The sequence below is a fragment of the Eleutherodactylus coqui genome, chromosome 10 (genome assembly GCF_035609145.1).
Source record: "Eleutherodactylus coqui strain aEleCoq1 chromosome 10, aEleCoq1.hap1, whole genome shotgun sequence".
Classification (NCBI taxonomy): Eukaryota; Metazoa; Chordata; class Amphibia; order Anura; family Eleutherodactylidae; genus Eleutherodactylus; species Eleutherodactylus coqui.
This window is the reverse complement of record NC_089846.1, coordinates 43776888-43794764: the sequence shown is the minus strand read 5'-3', so window position 1 is coordinate 43794764 and position 17877 is coordinate 43776888.

The following is a 17877-nucleotide window of genomic DNA, read 5'->3' as shown; positions in this document are numbered from 1 at the left end:
CGCGAATTACGCGGCGGAAATCCGTTCGTGGGAAGGAGGCCTAAGGAATCTGTCAGCTTAATCACGCTGTCCAAACTGCCTGCAGCATGTGAAGGAACAGGAGGAGAGGAGCAGATTGATATATAGTTTTATGGGGAAAATGTCAGTATAACTTGTAATCTATTCATTTACATCTGTGCCCACTCTGAGCTAAACAGTCCAATGGGCGGTTCTATCAGTGTGTGGCAGCTATCTGTGTATGACTGTACATACAGGGGTAGCTGTCAATCACTAATAGGACCGCCCACTGGACTCCTAAGGTCCAAATCAACAGAGATGAAAATGAATAAAATTCAAGTTATGCTGTATATTTACCCATACATCAATCTGCTCAGCTCCTCGTGATCTATAACCCAAAGCCTGCAGTTTGGACAGCATGTTCCACCTGACAGATTCCCTTTAAATCGATCCTCCAAAGGCCCATTGTCACCCTCTCCTCCTTCACTTAACATTGAACTCGCCTTACACTCAACCTATGTAAACAGACAGGACAGTGCATAGGCGAGTTGAATAGCGGTAGAGGAAAAGTTTAGTTTTTTTTCTGGAGTTTTGTCCTTCTAAGCTAGGCTCAGTTTCTTCACTAATGTAAACATGAGCATAAAAATGTGAGGACGAGTCAAGTACTGACCCCCCAGGTGAGCCCGATGGCCCCGCGATACTTTGAAAGGCTCTATTTACAAATTGACACAGCCACTGATTGGCTTATGACTGCCAGCGCTGCCCAGGGGGAGTTTCCTGTTTCTCCCTATATATACTAGGGCTAGTATCAGATGACATTCATGCCCTGACCTACCATCCAGGCCAGAGGCGCTGCTGTTTTTATTTTCTTTGGACAGGATCTCTTGAGGGGGGAGGGCTCTCTCTATCTTTTGCTACACTAGGGGTTGGATTTCCACCAACCTTGTACAGTAATGATACTTCTATAGTCCTTCATTATATGGGGGCTTCATTTCATCCATGAAATCTTTTTCAAACCCTCCTACCCGTGTTACTCACTACAAAGTTCCCGCTACTGGAGTACTAATAGTACAAGTTTGCTGAGTAAGGGTTAGAGTCCTGATCTTAAAGTGGGTGATTGTACCTCTGCTCACCGCACTTGTAATCATTTTACAGACGTCCTCTCAGATTTGGATTTTCAAGTGCAACTCACTATAGTCTGTCTTGACCTAAGCTCCTATTCCTCCTGAAGATCTGCCACATGGGCGGTGAAACACATAGAGCTAAAAGGGCTCCTAAACTTAATCGACAGCTATTGACTAATGTAAACCAATTACTAAGTTCTTAGGATACTAACCACACTCGGTCTCTACTTCAGGTACATCGGGTGTATATTGGGTCCATCTGTTTACCCATGCATATAAGTCCGCACACGTATGACCTTAGCCGAGAGTTAATACTCTCCTACAATGCATGTCCGAGTTCCGTCGGCATGTTTGTCTGTCGTTGGGGTCTGGAGGTCCGGTGCCTTTCCCACTGATCTTCGCTCCAATTGTCTAGCCCAAGTGTGTACATGGGTTAATCTTAACAGCATACCCACTCTTAGATAAAGTAGCAATGGTCCTAAATTTTCTCATTTTGTAGTTCCTTTGTGTAATGGTAGTTGGATGTACACCCAGGTTTTTAGCAATGCTTTTCTAGCCTTTTCCATGCATTTCTGTAACACATATTCTAAGGTCTTCTGAAAGCCGTTTGCATCAAGGCATGGATCACACCAACCAAACTTTCTTGAGAAGAACAGACTTGTCAGTAACCAGGCTTTGTGTGCCTTTATTTAATGGGTAAAAACACAACTTCCAATCTCGCCTCCATTAGTATTGAAACACCTTTTGGCAATTAGCACTTTGAGAAGACAATAATGTAGAAGTGTGCTTACTTTTATTCCCTGCATTATAGAGATTTACTTAAGGCCTCATGTTCACGGGCGGGTCGGATTCAGCATGCGGAAGCCCACAGCGGAATCTGACCGTTGCCAAAGACCATGCTTACCTGTCCGGGTTTTCACTGCAGACGTGTGTGGAAGCGCCGGCCAGTGCGCCACCGCACATGTGCAGTAGAGATTTTTAAAAATCTTCTGCTTTCCCACAGAATCCGTGACCATCCATGACTCAATTACGGACAGGCCACGGATCAGACGGCTTTCATTGACTTCAATGGAAGCCATCTGCGAGGGAACAGCAGCAAACTGGAGCATGCTGCAATTTGTTTTCCGGACCAGAAGGTCCACAAAACAAATTTGCATGCTTTAATTAAGCTGCGGTTGCCAATGTCTCTTTACGTCTGTACGAGTTCCCCACATAGATTCCGCAATTCAAATTTGCCTGTGGACATCAGGCCTAATGTGCTCAATAAGGCCTCATGCCCACCTGAAGGGAACAACTATTTGTATTTTATGTTACATTGTGATTATTTATAATTGTGATTTAGTTAACCTCAATGACTTATGTTGTCTAAACAGATTTCCTTCCATCCCATTGGCCCAATGCCCGCGGACGGATTTTCGCTACGGAATTCATGGCCAGATAACCGCTGCGAGTTCCACAGCAATGTCCATCCATAAACATGCTATGCTTCCCTGCCCACAAGCGGAAATCAACTGCGATTCGCAGCATTTGTTCTGTTTGGTGCAGAAAATCGCACGGACGGTTTCCATTGCAGTCAATGGAAGCCGCCCGTTCCACAGGACTTCCGCAGTGAGCACTGCTTTAGCATCGTGGGAATCCGCGTCATAGCCCAGCGCTGGCGCGTCGTGCCCTGCATTGTGCGTGCGCGCCGGCCAAAACACTCATAGCGGATCCGGACAGGTGAGTATGGGTCTCTGGGGGTCACCGCGTCTAATTCCGCTGTGAGATTTTGCAGTCAGAATCCGACCCAGCCGTGGGCAGGAGGCCTTTCTCTCCTTGATGGTCTATGTTCCTGACCTAACAGCTTTTGCTTTTCCATGCTAGTTTTCATTGACTATGGCTACGTGTTGATTTGTAACAATTACTTCCTATTCCATTAAAGTTGCCAGTGTAAGCTTGGTGTGATGTTGACGTGATTTGGTCACAGCGAGAACTGAAAAGGTGTCCTTCCCGGTGTGCCGTAAAAAGCTATCTGGTTTTCAGCACTGTAGCAGCGTATTTTTATCCATGGACACACAGCCTGTATAATTGCAAAAAGTGTCCTAGTGCCGTAGTCACACCATGTGCTGTATGGTGCCACCATATTGCACCATCTCATATACCACTAGAAGCAATGCTTCAATAGGGAAAAAATACATCCATAATAAAAGGTATCCAAAGGAACATGCAAGAATTTTTTTCTTACAAAATATGTATAAAAAAGACAAAAAAACCTACATACCTTCGTGTTAAATTAAGATCACATGTAGATATTGTATGGACACATATCTAATGCCAATGTATTACAGAGTTATATAACAAGGACCCATTCTACAGCTGTGTTTGTATAAGCCAAAGTAGTTAAAATAAACTCATGCATTTACTCAGTAGTAGAGAAATGGTAATCATTAACATTTCCACAAGATGGCGATATTGTGTAAATAGTAAAAAGGAAAAGGTTTGGTACTGCGTTAGCCAGTAGAGCAAAATGGGATTGTTCTCAGTAGGAGAAATCAAGTAATCTTGTAGATAATATGATACCTGTTAATGGCTAACAAAAAGGCATGATGTTACAGCAAGCTTTCAAACTTCACTGGGTCCTTCCTCAGGCATAATGAAATAGATCTGAAGAAGCACACACATACTTATGACAAGGCACAGACATGGTGGAATTAGTTTGCACCTAAAAGAATGCAACAGGATAAGTAGAGAAATAAATAAATACTTAAATAGTCCACTGATAAAGATGTGAAGGTTTTATGGTCTCTGAATTTGTGTTAGGCCCAATGTCCACAGGCAGATTTGATTTGTGGAACCCGCGCAGGAGATCTGCAAATTAAGCCGTCCATAGGGATGCATTAGTGTCCGCAAACCATTTAAAAGCATGCAGATGTAATTTTCTTCCGGCGTGCAGATCGCACGTGCGGGAGGAAATCGCAGCATGCTCCATTTTTCAGCGAATTTCACAGGGATGGCTTCCATTTAAGTTAAAGGAAGCTGTCCGATATGCGACACACCTGCAGCTGACAATGCGGATGTGCCGCAGTCCCGCGGGAAAGCAGGAAAATCGAAAAAGAAAAAAAGGTACTGCGCATGCGACGGGCACGTCGGCCGGCGGGCTTGGACACATCTGACGTGCTGAGGAAAAAAGATCCAGCCGCAATAGAGGAAACCCATGCTGGATCCGGAGAGGTGAGAAAATGTCCCATGGCTGCGGACATGCACGGATAATGTGCGGGATTCCACACTCAGAATCAGTGCGTGCCGTGGGTCTTAAGGCCTCATGTCCACTAGAAAAATACAATCCGCGCAGAATCTGCCGCGGATTTGCTTTAAATGGTATTTTTTTTGCCTGCAGATATCCGCACACATTGCTATCAATGTGATAGCAATGTGGCCGATCCGCGCGGAATCCGTGGCAAAATGGATCATGCCGCGTTTTTTCTCCCGCACGTGAAAAAATCCGCGGGTGCAAAAATCAATTTAATGGACCCGCGGATGGCCAATGATTCCCTATGGGCAAAATCCGCTGCAGATTCCGCAATTCCATTTACCCAGTGGACATGAGGCCTAAGGGTTCACCAGGCCAGCAGGGTTATCTGTGCTATAGAAGTCTCATACTTCCCATTCGCACATGAATCCTCATGAACAATTTAACTTTGCGATTTCAAATCACAAAGCCACAGAAGACTATGGGAGATCAAACTTACAACAACTTTTGACACTTTCAACAAAGGGATTCATGTGTGAATGGGAAGTATTAGTTTTTAACATTAGAAAGTCCTATTGACTTCTGTGATTAAAAAAAAATCACGTGACTTTATCGCGGGCATGCGAGATTATTCTCAAGAAAAAGCATCACTGATGCTCAAAAATTATAGGAACAAAGCTGCGATATTGTCGCGATTTTTTCACGGCGATATTGCAATCTCTCGTGTGAAACTGGCCTTACTGTTGCTATTCGTACTTATGGCTGATCTATCAGTTCTAACTGTACTAACCCCACCCCCTGCTCGACCCCCATTCCCTTTGCTTGGACCCGGGTCGCTAGTTACACTGGCTACCCCACTATTTCTCATTTTACCCTCCCCCCCAGTCCCTAGTTTAAACACTCCTCCAGCCTTCTAGCCATCTTATCCCCCAGCACCGCTGCACCCTCCCCATTAAGATGCAGCCCGTCCCTACGGTAGAGCCTGTAGCCGACAGCAAAGTCAGCCCGGTTCTCCAGGAACCCAAATCCCTCCTTCTTACACCAACTCCGGAGCCACTTGTTTACCTCCCTAAGATTCTGCTGCCTTTCTAGTGTGGCTTTAAAGGGGTTGTCCCGCGCCGAAACGGTTTTTTTTTTTTTTCAACCCCCCCCCCCGTTCGGCGCGAGACAACCCCGATGCAGGGACTTAAAAAAAAAAACAGCACAGCGCTTACCTGAATCCCCGCGCTCCGGTGACTTCTATACTTACCGGTTGAAGATGGCCGCCGGGGTCTTCTCCCTCCGTGGACCGCAGCTCTTCTGTGCGGTCCATTGCCGATTCCAGCCTCCTGATTGGCTGGAATCGGCACGTGACGGGGCGGAGCTACACGGAGCCCCATAGAGAACAGCAGAAGACCCGGACTGCGCAAGCGCGTCTAATTTGGCCATTAGACGGCGAAAATTAGACGGCAACCATGGAGACAGGGACGCCAGCAACGGAGCAGGTAAGTGAAAAACTTTTTATAACTTCTGTATGGCTCATAATTAATGCACAATGTACATTACAAAGTGCATTATTATGGCCATACAGAAGTGTACAGACCCACTTGCTGCCGCGGGACAACCCCTTTAAGTGCAGGTAGTATTTCTGAGAAAACTACCCTGGAGGTCCTCGCCCTGAGCTTGGACCCTAGGTCCCTGAAATCATTTTTGAGGGCCCTCCATTGACCTCTAACTTGTTCATTGGTGCCAATGTGCACCATGACCGCTGGATCCTCTCCAGCCCCTCCCAGTAATCTGTCAATACGATCCGCGATGTGTCGAAATCGAGCGCCAAGTCAGTGGAAGCTGTCCAATCTGTGACCCGTCCGCAATTGACATTGTGGAGAGGTTGTGGATTCTGCGACATCACTAGGTGATGAAGCAGCGAAAACAGGAGCTTAAAAAAAAAAAAGATCTGCACTGTGCATGTCCAATAGTGAGCCGTGACGGACCGTCCGTAGTACAGGAAAAGCAAAAACAAATACAGCTATGCGCGGACGCTGCTGCTGCCTTGGCCGGATTCCTCATGCTGAATCTGATCCGCCTGTGTGCAGCCGGCTTCACATAGATTGTACTGTAAAGCCGACTGCACAAGGCAAAGCCGGATTCCGCATTCGGGATCCCGCAGCAGAATCTGGCCCTGACAGCAGCCAGCGACCCTGTGTACCTGTTTACTTTCGATTTCTTCTGTACTGCGGAAGGTCACAGCAAGCCGCCATCGCACATGTGCAGTACAGATTTTTTTTCTTCAAATTTCTTTTCCCCACGCAGTTGTTAGGCGAAGACGCAGAATCTACGACCTTTCCACAATGCCAATTGCGGAAGGGCCGCAGTTTGGACGCCTTCCATTGACTTCAATGGAAGTCATTCGCACGGAATCCGACTAAAAATAGAAAATGCTGCGATTTTTCCTCCACGGTTTCCACTCGTGTGCAGGAAGAATCACTTTTCCATAGCACGCTATGGAAGGTATTTGCTGCAGAACCCAGAGGCGGATGCCTGCTCTGGATTTCGCAATGCTAATCTGGCCGTGGGCAGCTGCGGAAATTCCTCAGCATTTACGTCCTGTGTGAAGTCAGCCTGTAAAAATCACGTAACATTTGTGCGATGTGAGATGCATAAATTTTGCATAAATATGAACCCCATTTTTTTCCCGCATAGTGGTTACAGGTAAAAATTCCGGCATATTCTTTTTTTGGGCGTTCCCTCATAAACACATCACCCATTGTTTCCAATGGGGCCAGCAAACGCATTGCGCAGCATGTGATGTGCACTTCAGTGCGATGCGAGGTCTCCCATTCAAAGCAATGGGAAACACTTGCCGATCCTCCGGCGCAGCTGAATCGCAACTGTCAGGAAGTGATGGAAGGCGTTTTTGTGTCAAAAACACCTCACATCCACAGAGACATCGCACGTTCATGAGCACGAAATCGGGCTGAGTTTCACGGCCCATTATGGCGCTCGGTCATGTGAAACTAGCGTTAGTGTTCTTTGTGGAGCCACCTTTTGCCACAATTAAACCTGCAAATCTCTTGGGCTATGTCTATTAGCTTAGCACATCTAGACACTCGGATTGCTGGTCATTTTCCGGGTAAGACTGCTTCCATTAGATGGGTTGCGTTGGTGTACAGTGAGCGCCACAGCCTCTTCAATATTTACATCTGCGCATGATTGTGTCCGTACCCAGAACGCTGTATTATGTATAGCGATGATTCTGAGTATTATAAGCTTGTTCTATTTACTTCAACAGGACAAGCCAATAATAGAAAAAAAGAACAGAAAGGAGAAATGGCACGACTTTGAAGGTGCTCAGATAGGGACCCTTCCATAATCACAATTAGAACAATTCCTGGGCTCATCAATATTGCAGAAGTATTAGTTTTATGTCAAGTACACAGTCGACAGTCAACATTCATTCTACGTTTCAGTCTATTAAAGACCTTCATCAGATATTAAGATTGCTATAATAAACATCTCAAGGCTCTAAAAAAAAGCAGCTACAGTTAGGCCTCCCTCACACAGGCGCTTTTTTCGGCAATTAGCGCGGCGCTTTCAGCAGTGCGTGATCACAGTATAACGCTCCCACTGTTTTCAAAGGGAGACGCTTAGACAGACGCTCCATCGCAGCGCTTTTCAGCATCACGATTTTCGAGTGGTGTCTGTTCTATTTTTGAGCATTTAGTGCTCCTTATCAATGATCAAGAGTCCTAAAGGACAGCGTTGCAATTTATTTTGCAGCGTTTACTGCAACGCCTGTGTGAGGGAGGCCTTACTCTATCTGAAAAGCTGTCCCTAACCAACAATGAGATGGCATTAGGACCCAGAAGCAAGAAAACCAAACTAAGCAGAACTTATCTAATAGTAGGACAAGGCAAATACAACAGAGAAAAGCAAACAAGCTACAAGGTTAGAAGCACCAAATGGTCTGGAAAGCTACAGGAGTAAACTATACTGATAAGAAACAAAGCACTAGAAGTATACAAGGAATGGCAACAGGGCTAGGCGATGAACTAGATATTAGAACCGTGGTGGCGAACTTATGGCACGCATGCCAGAGGGGGCACTCAGAGCCCTGTCTGTGGGCACGCACGCCGACGTATGGTCATCATTAAAGTGATGACCAGCCGGGTGGTGTTGCCACGGTTTCCTGGCTGCTAATCACACAACGGCACTGCTACGGGTGCACACACTGACAGCAGTGTGTGCACCCAGGATCCTCCTCCCAAGACCTCTCTTCCTTGTTTCTGCAGGAGGAGAGAAGAAGGGAGGAGGAGTTGGGCGCACACAATTTTGTCCGCAGCAGCACCAAGAAGAGAAGCAACGGCGCTTTGAAGACAAGGAGGAGATAAGTATATGGGTTTCATGGGGGCACTATTACTACTGGGGCTGATATAGAGGACAATATTACTACTGAGGCCACTGTGGAGTTCACTATTACTACTGAGACCACTGTGGAGTTCACTATTACTACTGGGAAAATATAAAGGACACTATTACTACTGAGGCCAATATAGGGGGTCACTATTACTACTTAGACCAGTGTAGGGGTCACTATTACCATTGAGACCAATATAGGGGACACTATTACTACTGAGGCAACTGTGGAGGTCACTATTACTACTGGGGCTAATATGGGGGTCATTATTACTACTGGTGTCAATATAGGGCACACTATTACTACTGAGGCCACTCTGCACTTGAGCGTACCTTGAGCTGACTTGGGGTATGTTTACATATGTCCGCAGCCGAAATTTCTGCGGCAAATTACGCAGCATTTTCACACCTAAAAAACAGTAAAAATCCATAACATTGGGATGATTTTGACTGGAAATCAGCCGCAGCTGATTTCATACTATGCGGTGCTCCCCCTAACCTCCTCCAAAGGCTTCCCACTGTCAGCGCTCCCTGGCTTTCATTTCCCAGCGGCCTGGTCAAGTGCAGCCCCACTGGTCAAGTGATGCTGGTCAGTTGGGACCACTACAGACAGATGGGAACCAGAGGCCGGGGAGTGCTGACAGCAGGAAGTCTATAAAGGTGGTAAGGGGGAACACCTCATAGTATGAAATCAGCTAGGGAAAAAAAAAACAAAGGCCGTTCCTCCCTACCTTTTTTTATAACAGCGGAGGTAAAATCATACGTCATGATAAGCTCCGCCTCCTGACGTCTTGGCACTTTGCGATAAATAAGTGGCTTTTGGGTTGCAGTTTAAGCCCTTGGTCTCTAAAAGGTTCGTCATCACTGCACTAGAAGCATAAAAAGGATACGGGATTTAAATGCACATAGCATATATTATGACCAGCAACACACTATAGAAGCCAGGAATATTTAACCCTTTAGTTACTGGCCTATTTTGCACCTTAATCACCAGGCAATTTTTTTTACCCTCATTGTTACTTCCCAAGAGCTATACCATTCTTATTTATTTTTTGTCGAGATAGCCTTATGCTGGGTTCCCACGGAACGGCTTCACCGCGGAAATCTTGCAGTTTTGCCGCAGCGAAAAAACGCAAGATTTTTGCGGGATAAGCCCAGCTTCAAAATCCGCGGCACTTAGCCCCAGATTTTGGAGCAACTTTGCCGCATGCTTTTTCATTGTGGCCGGCTCTCCCATAGGGAGGAGTGAGCTGCAAAGGTAAAAAAAAAAAAAGAATTAGAATTAGAACAGGCAACCACATCAATACGAATCCAGGGGTTATTCTGGTTGAAGGGAGGTCTGGGCAGACGGGGAAGCAGGGTCTCCCCTCTAATGAATTCAGTGTTGGAAATCTGGGATGGCTTCGCAGTTAAGAGCGGACTAGTAAGAGTTCCAGGCCCCTGGACACCCTTGATGGGAAATCCGGATTTCCCACAGGAAGATGGTGGACTGCCCCTACTGGAGGGATTGAGATCACAGTTCCCTAGAGTGCGTGACATTGTGGGGATAGACAGAATGTTAAAACTGAACGAGCTTCAAGGAGAGGGGGGGACACGGGCAGGTGCGTGGTTCCAATACCAACAGTTGGCTCACTACATAAGAACCCTAGGCCCGGTAGCCAATCTGACAATGCCATCAACACCATTTGAGGTGCTATGTGATGCCCCTGGAAAAAAGAGGGTAACCGGGGAGGGTCGGGACACCGGGGGCGGATACAGAAAGTCCTGGGAGGTGGAGCTTGGGCGAAACCTGCCAGAGGAGGACTGGGCAAAAGCCCTGTGCATGACGCATAAGATGACGGTATCGAGTAGCCACCAAGAACTGAACTATAAATTACTTACACGATGGTACCGTACAACAGCGCGACTCGCTAGATTCTACCCAGGGGTGTCAGACCTATGTTGGAGATGCACGACGGAAGTAGGGAGACACACACATATCTGGTGGTCCTGCCCACAGATCATGCCTCTTTGGAAGGCAATAGAGGGACTACATAATGCTCTGATTGGAGGCTCTCTAACTCTCACACCGGAAATCGCTCTACTGTAGGTTCTGCCGGGCCCAGTAGGGGTCAACAGGAAGAGAATCCTTCGATTCTTCATCTTAGCAATGAGGGTTACGATTCCCCGATTATGGAGATCTCAAGTTCCACCATCTAAGCTGAACTGGGTACCAGCTCTGGATGAGATAGGCCATATGGAGGAACTCAGAGCGGAGGACGATAACAAATATCCAGCTTATCATACAACCTGGGAACCGTGGCTAACCTTCCGCAAGTCGGCAGATTTCGATAAGTGGTTGAGGATCTATTTACAATTCTATTCCTTTACTCTCTCTTTACAACTTTTCCTTCTTTCCCCAACTTTTAACTCTCCCTCCTTTCTTTTCTCTCTTCCTCCATGATCAGTCATTCGCATTTTCTTTTAAGCTAGTTGCCGATCCCGATGGGCACGGCACCCCAGGGCTGATGCTCAGGGGCGGGGTGAACATCAGGTATCGGAATTTAAGACACATTTACTGTATTAGTGTTGGATTTTCACTAGTTAAATTTAAAGAAGAACTGTTGAAGCAATAAGCAGACCCTCACAGAGGGCAATATTGACTATACCAAGAGACTCTTAGTGCACAAACCAAGAACAGAAGAGAAGGGTATTAGACTACGGTATTTCTTCATAACCCTGGAAGCCATATAAATATAGTACACCGGTTTGTAACGGAGTAGATGTTGTAATAGTATTTATGCCGCAAAGCCTCTAATAAAAATACTTTTTGAGCAGAAAAAAAAGAATTGACATTACTGCATCCCAGCTAATGCCGACTTTGCCGCAACGGATTGTCCGCCCCGTGTGGATGAGATTTTTGACAAATCTTGTCCACATGGCCGGCTAATCCCGGGATTAGCATCCGCAGGCGGATTTGCTGTAGCGAAATTCCGCAGCAACTCCGCCCGTGTGAACCCAGCCTTATGAGGGATTGTTTTTTGTGGGATGAATTGTAGCTTTTAATGGTATCACTTTGGGTTATATGTAATGTATTGCTTTACTTTTATTTTAATTTTTTTGGGGGGTGGGGGGGAATGAAAAAAAACCTGAAATACTGAAATTTTTTTCGTTTTTTTTATGGGGTTCATTGAACAGTATCAATAAAATGCTACCCTTATTTTGCAGGTCAATACCATTACGGCTATACCAAATTTATGTAGGTTTATGAAATGTGTTCTTATTTTTCTACAATAAAACACTTAAAAATATATATCACCACATTCCAACATTCATAACATTTTTATTTTCCCACTAGTGAAACTATGTAAGGTATTGATATTTATGGGATGAGTTCTAGTTTTTGTTGGTAGCATTTTGGGCTAAATGCAACTTTTTGATTGAATTTTTTTGAATTTTCTGTATGACAGATAAACGAAAAAAAACTGTAATTTTGACATTTTTTTTTATGGTGCTCACTGTGCGATATAAGTAATATGCTAACTTTATTCTTTGGGCCAATATGATAACAGCCAATACCAAATTTTTATATTTTTTATTACTTTGGAAAAATAAAATACCTTTTTATAAAAAAAAGTTCTATTTGCATTGCCATTTTCCAGGACTCATAACATTTTTTAGGAAGGCCTTGTTTTTTTTTGTGAGACAAACTGCAGATTGCATTTGTACATTTTGGGGCACCTGAAATTTTATTGTGTTTTTTAGAAGGCGGATGAATGACAAATAGCAATTTTGTTTTTTGTTTTTTTCAATTTAATTTATGCCATTCATCATATGGGATTACTGAGATAATATTTCTTAACTACTGGTTGTTATGAAAATGGCAATACATAAAAATATTTTATTTTTTCCACATTAAGGGCTATTTCAGACAACCGTATATCACTCGGTTTTCACGCCGAGCCAACATACGGTGTCCTTGTCTGCAGGGGGGGGGGGGAGGATGGAAGAGCCAGGAGCAGGAACTGAGCTCCCGGCCCCTCTCCTCACCACTATGGATCTGCTGACATGTCGGGCAGATCCGGAGGATTTGATCAGGCTCACAGCTGCTATGGGAACTCATTGAGCGGGGGACGGCAGGGGATACCAGGAGTGTACTCAACAACTTCCCAAAGTTTCATGGTGATTGGATGAATGGTGTAGTAATGCATAAAGGACAGACAGACAGACATACATTCATTTATATATATCAGGAAGTGAGAGAATTAGATTCTGTACGTAAAATTTGGACGCTAATTCTTTTGCGGATAGAATTGAATAATTGAGTTGGGACCCATTAGCTTTTCCTATTTATGGCATAATCAATGCTCGTGCCAAATTTCAAGTTTCTATGACACTGGGAAGCGAGAAAATTAGATTCCGTACGTAAAATTTGGACGCTAATTCTTTGGCGCATAGAATTGAATAATGGAGTTGGGACCCATTAGCTTTTCCTATTTATGACATAATCAATCCTTGTGCCAAATTTCAAGTTTCTATGTGAGAAAATGACATTCCGTACGTAAAATTTGGACGCTAATTCTTTGGCGCATAGAATTGAATAATCGAGTTGGGACCCATTAGCTTTTCCTATTTATGACATAATCAATGCTCGTGCCAAATTTCAAGTTTCTATGACACTGGGAAGCGAGAAAATTAGATTCCGTACGTAAAATTTGGACGCTAATTCTTTGGCGCATAGAATTGAATAATGGAGTTGGGACCCATTAGCTTTTCCTATTTATGACATAATCAATCCTTGTGCCAAATTTCAAGTTTCTATGACATCGCGAAGTGAGAGAATTAGTGGCAGTGATGGAAATCAAACGATCTACTTGGGGGAGGGCGCAACTGTCGACGACGCTCGCACGCGCGCCATTTATCGTAGGATAGTTTTACTATGCCTATAATCTTCCCAGGAGTGTACTCAACAACTTCCCAAAGTTTCATGGTGATCGGATGAATGGTGTAGTAGCGCATAAAGGACAAACACACACACACACACACACACAGACAGACAGACAGACATACACGCATAGATTCAATTTTATATATATAGATGACTTTAAACCCTTAGAATATAAGGCTAGGGTTTATATTTTGGGATCAGCATCTTTCAGCTATGAAATGATACCAGGCACAATAATCGCGGCTACGTAGTTATTTGAAGTCAATGAGCAGCATGAAAAGTCTTACTTCCTGGTTTAGTGCTACTGATCACTATGTGAGGGAAATATGGTAAGGCCTTATTTACATCTGCATTTGGGCTCTGTTTTTGGAACAGAGAAACTGAAGCTTGTTTTTTTTTTTTGCAGGCCCAATAGCGCAGAATAATGCACTTTTCACAATGAAAAAACAATATTGATAATATTGGTAATATTGATCTTTGCAGTGGTCTTTATTCAGTAACAGTATGGTGGTATTAGTCAGTATGTGGTGGTTATATGTGAACAAGGTCTGGTATCAATGTGATCTCGTATACGCTGTATAGCAAAAAATTATTCCCTGTGCATCTAAAACTGCAAAGCAATCCATTAGGCTGTGCATGAGAGCTGCAATTACCAGTAACAATCACTACATAGGGGTTGGAGTGATCTGCTTCTATTCCGTACCCTGTGTTGCGCTGACGGCAGGCAACTGTAATGCTGATTGGCTGAGGTCCTGAACAGTAACCACGGCCAACCAACTATTGATGGCTTATCCGGAACATAGGTCATCAATAATATTTGCTCAGAGAACCCTCTTAATGTATACTCCAGGCTTAACATGTTCTGTGCTTTGTAGAAAATTTGCTGTGATGAGCTATGTATGCATCATAGGCTTCTCCCTTCTTTCATGGCTGTGACTGGTGGTTACTGACCCCTGTCTACTTGTATTCACCCCACTTGCTGCTGCTTTGGGCCCAACTACCATATGAGGCCACTTTGTAATTTTTTTCCAGGGCTCTTTTGTGACTCAGCCACAGCCAACCTTGCACCTACCACACCTTTTTTTTGCACACTTCACCACTGTGGCAACAAGCACAACCCTGCCATAAAGCATCTAGAACATTTCCTTTAGTAATCAGCAACATCCTACATCATCTTTACAACTAGGCAAAAAAGTCCCCTGGGGCAAGCATCGAGTCGTGACCGACTACTAGGGTGAAGTCACATCAGGACATTTTCTTGGCAGACTGTTTTTTTGCAGGGTAGTTTGCCATTTACCCCCCAGCAAGCTGGGTACTCATTTTACCAACCTTGGAAGGACGGAAGGCTGAGTCAACCTAGAGCCGGCTACATGAGCCATGTGGGAATTGAACCTTCAGGTCATGAGTGAGAGCTTAGGACTGCATCCTGTTGCCCTAACACTCTAGAGATTATAGGATTTACTCAATTATGGTAAAGGTAACTTTACCATTCCCTTTACAATGTACAGAACTGTTACTTCCTGTATAGAGTGGCTCCGGTGAATAGTTGATTGACTGGTCCCAGTTGTTGGTCCCCCACCAAGCTGATATCAATAGCGTATGTTTGAGGATAGATCAACAATATTATACTTAAAGAAAACCCTTTAAATATTTTCAAATCTGCAGCATGCCCTACCTAATGGAGATTTACAGCTTTAGGCAGCTGGCTGGCTGCTTACTTCACAAAGAAAATCAATGACATCCAGCAAGAAATAATCTCCGAATGCCAGACTAGCCCCGACCCTAGTCTCTTCAGTACTGTATCTAGCTCCCACTCACTCTGTACTCAAACCAACAACAAAGGAAGAAGTCTCCAGATTGCTCTCCTCTACTTGCCCCACCACCTGCGCTAGAGACCCTCTTCCCCCATACCCCCTTCAGTCCCTCTCTCTGGTGGTCATCTCCCACCTCTCTCTAACCTCTAGAATTTTCCCCTCCCTCCTCATTCAAACCTGCCATCATATCCCCACTGCTAAAGAAACCGACTCTTGACTCGATCCATGCTGCCAACTATCGATCCATCTCAAATCTCCCCTTCATCTCCAAACTAGTAGAACGCCTGGTTTACTCCCGCCTTATAAGCTATCTCAGAAAACTTTGTTCTTGACCTCCTACAGTCCAGCTCTGGCTCTCACACTCGACAGAAACCACCATTACAAAAGTGTCAAACAACCTCCTCACGGCTAAATCGAGAAGTGACTATTTCCTACTGATCCTCCTCGACCTCTCCGCAGCGTTTGACACCATTGACTACAAACTCCTCCTCAATATGCTTCGCTCCATCGTCCTAAAGGACACTGCTCTCTCCTGGTTCTCCTCCTACCTCTCTGACTGCTCCTTTAGTGTATCCTTTTCTGGCTCCTCCCCTCTTCCCCTTGCTGTTGGGGTCCCCCAGGGCTTGGTCCTCAGCCACTTCCTCTTCTCCATTTACACAGCGCCTCTTGGACAAACCATCAGGAGATTTGGCTATCAGTACTATCTCTATGCTGACGACACCCAGTTATACACCTCTTTCGGTGAGATCACAACTCCTCCAAAACGCCACTGACTGACTGTCTGCTGTCTCTAACACTATGTCCTCTCTCTACCTTAAACTGAAACTCTCAAAAATTGACCTACTCCTGTTTCCGCCCTCTACTAACTGACCTCGTCCTGACATCTCCATCTCAGTATGTGGCACCACCATAACTCCCAGACAGCATGCCCCTTGCCTTGGGATCATATTCGAATCTGATCTCTCCTTTACTCCCTACATCTAATCTCTGGCCCGAATATGTCACCTGTACCTCAAGAGCATTGCAAGAATCTGCCCTTTTTTCCCCACTGTGGACGCTTACTGTTGCCCTCATCCACTCGGCTCGATTATTTCAACTTGCTACTGATCGGCCTCCCCTGCACCAGACTCTACCCTCTCCAATCCATCCTGAATGTGGTAGCCAGGTCATCTTTCTGTCCAGCCGCTACTCAGACACCTGTGCCCTGTGCAAGTCACTACACTAGCTGCCCGTCAAATACAGAATTCAATTCAAACTCACTACCCTCATCCACAAAGTTCTCCACAGATCTGCCATACATTGCTTCCCTGATCTGAATCGACCACCCAGCCTGCGCCCTCCGCTCCGCTAATGAAATCAGATTAAGCACCTTTTCAACTGGTACCTCTCATTCCCGCATCCAAGACTTCTCCAGAGCAGCACCAGTCCTCTGGAACGCGCTACCCCAAACTACCAGGGCAATCCCTGACTCACACAACTTCAGGTGTGCTCTAAAAATGCACCTCTATAGGGAGGCATACCATATCCCCTAAACCAAACCCCTCTGTACTTCACCTGTTAACATGCTCCCTGTCCTACCGATTGCAATCCCTGCTAGCCACAATCAACCACCCCCTGTAGTCATACCGATTCGGCCACTATATGGCTCAATTTGACCATTGTCTACGTGTGTAGGATCCCACACTCTCCACCTCACCATACCGTGCACATCTCCAGCCCCTTTACCTTCTGTATCACCCCACCATTCATAGTATGTAAGCTCGTTGGAGCAGGACCCTCACCCCTACTGTTTCCATCAACTGATTACTACATGTAACCGTGATTTTCTTTCTGTGCCCCCTGTTTTCTAAGCGCTGCGGAGTATGTAGGCTCTATATAAATAAGGATTATTATTATTAGTGTTCATGATGCTTAAATCTGGACTTAATCTGGTTCAAATCAGCCTCATTATGTGAATGGGCCTCTAAAACTCAATTCATACTCTGCAAAAAAAAAGTACATATTGGTCTACATTCACATCTGCATCGGAGCCTCTGACAATAATCCAAGACAAATTAGTATGGCTGCACTATTTGAACCCGAAAAGTTTCGCCTGGAAGTCAAACAGACTCCATTCTAGTTAAGGGGGCCGTCCACTGCCGCTCAGATCCAACACGTGCCGGATGCAGCGGTTCCAGAGTTTTTGCTATTCGTCTCCAAGGGCAGAGTTAAACAATGAAAATCATCCAAAAGCCCGAGCCAAATAATAATCAGCAGCATGCTCAGTCTACTTCCAGATTCTATGATAGGAAAGTGCAAATTTCACCCATTGATTTCAAATCAACAATAACTACAAATTTGAGTACAATCTGGAAGAAATCTACACATACACCAGAGCTTCGGTTGTGGATT